Source organism: Mus caroli, chromosome 1 (genome assembly GCF_900094665.2).
Source record: "Mus caroli chromosome 1, CAROLI_EIJ_v1.1, whole genome shotgun sequence".
Taxonomy (NCBI): Eukaryota; Metazoa; Chordata; class Mammalia; order Rodentia; family Muridae; genus Mus; species Mus caroli.
In genome coordinates this window covers 2,841,722-2,845,319 of record NC_034570.1, presented here as the reverse complement: position 1 = coordinate 2,845,319, position 3,598 = coordinate 2,841,722, and positions in this window count along the sequence as shown.

Below are 3,598 nucleotides of genomic sequence, written 5' to 3'. Positions count from 1 at the left end.
GCCTGCCTCTGCCTCCCAAGTGCTGGGATTAAAGGTGTGCACCACCACGCCCAGCTGACAAGCTGCCTTTTATAAGCAGGTATAGATATAAGTATGAATCAGTTGTTTTAAAGTTTGCAGGAGGCTCATATTCTCTAATGTGGACTCCATGGGAATTTTGGGTTAATATCCTGACAGGACAAATTAGAAAGGCCTAAGTAGGCTAAAATGTGTGGGATTTTTGAGGATTGTGGTGGTTTTATTGTTCCTCTGGAACAAAGGGAAAGCTACAGGTTTTCCTGTTACCAGCTGAAGGATATGCTGATTTGGGGAAAAGGTTTTGTCTTTATGCTTTTAGAAAAGGTGATTAAGGGCTTCCAGAATTATATGGATCAGATTTGATAGAGGGAGAACCACTGAATAACTAGATTCCAGAGAATCAAACAAAAAGGTTATCTTGATGATACTAAAATTTTGTTTTGAGATTTATATATTACAGAATATACAGCCTTAGTGAATTTCATCATTAGACATGTTGAACTGACCTGCTTCAACTCCTGACGTCTTGGTTTTTCATCCGGATCCAGTCAGGATACAGACATCAGAGGCTAATACAATTGTTAGTGTGGCCTCCTTTTTTTGTTTTTTAAGATTTATTTATTATATGTAAGTACACTTGTAGCTGTCTTCAGACACTCCATAAAAGGGAGTCAGATCTCTTACAGATGGTTGTGAGCCACCATGTGGTTGCTGGGTTTTGAACTCAAGACCTTCAGAAGAGTGGTCAGTGCTCTTAACCGCTGAGCCATCTCTCCAGCCCCTACTGTGGGCTTCTTAAGGCCAATCAACTCTCCCATTTTCCTTACCATTCCTCCTTCCTTCAGAAATATCTCAATGCCTATATTCAGCTTGAAGAAGTTATGACGAGTCATTATCCCAGTTCCCTAGGCTTTGGGGCTAGGAGTGGTTGTTATTTTAGGGAATGTAGGAATGGTCATAAATGGAACAGGGAGAAATATCTAGAATTGATTACATAGCCATAATCTCATTTGGTAGAAATCGTTTTAGTTGTTACTAAGCTGAAGTCATAATTTTTTAAATGGTACATAATTTGATGCAAAATCAAAGGTTTTCATTGGTATAAAATTCTTCTATTGATACTAAAAATTTTGAAGTGCAAGGCTTAGATCCAGTCCTTCTATTACTGTTATTATAAACAGATCTGAGATGTTTAAGCCTGTGAGTTAAGCATCAAATAGGAAATTTATGGCTCTGAGTTTATTGTTATAGTGTTTCAGTTATTTTAATTAGAAATGGCTGAGAGTAGGTAACAGAGAACAGTTCAGACTACTTCACAAAGATAGTTGGTTTCCAAAAACGTCAGGAGTCCACAGAATGTGACATTTAATGTTATTTATTCACTTTTTGAGACAAGTCTGCTCCTGACAGCATTCCCTTTCTTGGGTTCATATAAGAAATTGAGCCGGGCAGTGGTGTCGAATGCCTTTAATCCCAGCACTTGGGAGGCAGAGGCAGGCGAATTTCTGAGTTCAAGGCCAGCCTGGTCTACAAAGTGAGTTCTACCAAAGTGAGCCAGGGCTATACAGAGAAACCCTGTCTCGAAAACAAAAAAAAAAAAAAAAAAAAAAAAAAAAAAAAAAGAAAAAAAAAAAAAAAGAAATTGAGCATCAATTGGAGTTGCTTCAGTTGTGGCACGAGAGCCACTGAGTGAGAATTGCCTCATTTCATCTGCAGACAAAATATTGTCCAGAAAAAGGACACACTATGTGGAATAGTCGACTGATAATCTCTGCCAAGACAGGGTAATCAGCTCTTCAAAATTCTGCATTTACAAGAGTCTGTCAGATGACCCTGAGCCAGAAGGCTGAAGACCAATGCTCCTACCTTTTTAAGTGTAAGGGACTGTCCAGGCGGTCAGTAGTCTCTATATATTGGCTAAGTTTTGGAAGCTATATTTCCTGCTTCTCATATTTTCAGATAATATTAGTCATTCTTGGATTTCTGATGGGGTTGAAGACTGGTAGTCTCATAGTCAACCAAGTTGTTTAGCATTGAAAAAGATAATATAAATTAAAAAGGATAGTTTTCAGATGACTTACAATCTAAAGTCAGGATATGAGTAAGGTATATAATTATAAGCCTTTTAAGATAGGATAGGTGACAGAGGTTCTACTTAATTAACGAAGATGATGGAACTGGGCATGGTGGCACATGCCTTTAATCCCAGCACTCGGGAGGCAGAGGCAGGCAGATCTACAAAGTGAGTTCCAGGACAGCCAGGGCTACACAGAGAAACCCTGTCTTGAAAAAACAAAACAAAACAAAAACAAACACAAAAAAACAAAGATGATGGACTGGGTGTTAGGTTTCTTGCACTTTATAAATTACAAAACAGTAATGGTTGTGTTCAATTATATCAGAGATAAAATAGTCTTTTAATTGGACAGAAAGGGGGAAATGTTGTGGATAGCCTTGGGGCTAATTGTATTTGATGTTAATTCAGTTCTCCTGTGAGGGGTTTCAAACAAGGAATGAGTCAGCACTCAGGCGATTTCCTGTAAACTTTTTTCCCACCTTAATTTATAAATAAAGGCTAGAGTCACTGATTGGGCGGAGAAAGAGGGGAAGGTGGAACTGAAGGTTTTGGGAGAGAAAGAGAGAGAAAGTGAGAGGATGATGGAGAAGCAGAAAGAAGGAAGGTAGAGCAGAAGTACCTGGCCTGGAGAAACCACAAGATATAAGGAGTCTCTTATATGGGGAAGATGGAAGTGTAGTGGTAGATCTGCCCAATCTAGGCGCACAGCATGTATTCATATTAATTAAGTTTGTTTACATTACCCGGGCTTATTTGGGTTGGAGATTTACTACAACATTCCTCCTCTCTTCCCATTCTTCCTTTGTATTTACTCCCCCCCACCTCTCATATTCCTCTCTTCTCTCTCTTCTCCACCCCAAACCAGGTAACTCAAATCGTATCTACCTCTAAGCCCTTCACTAACTGGCTGTAGTCAATTTTATTTAGCCAATAGTTTTAAATCAAGGAACAAGGTTTGCACAAGAAAAGCTTGCAAATCTGAGAATTCATTCATAGCCTTTCTTTCTGGTACAGTAATTAGTATTATAAAACAGCAACATACCAAACCTCAACACTAAAGTTTTATGCTGTTCAGCACTCTTATGCTTGTATTTTGTCCAGAGAAACTGATGCATGTGTCCACACAATATAGAACATAGTCCTCAAAACTTTACTCACTATAGTCAGTGTCATGATGAGGATATAGCTCACGTGGCAGTGCATCTCCCCAATACATGCAAGACCTTGGGTCCATCCTGGCACAAACAAAAGGGATCAGTGTCTGTCAATGCATAAGCAAGTCAATCAGGGAAGACAAAACTCCTATAGATTTGGAACTATCTGTGAGAGACCAAACCGTGGGAAACTAGGTCCCACAGTTACTCTCACCCTAAAGATCCAGCTGACCCTTTGAAGGGAATTGTCACCCCTCCTTCATTGCCTCCACCTGGCGCCTGAGACTGCCAGCTTCACTCCCTCCTTCACTTGGCGCCTAGAACTGCTTAGATTAAGGCAGCTTCACCT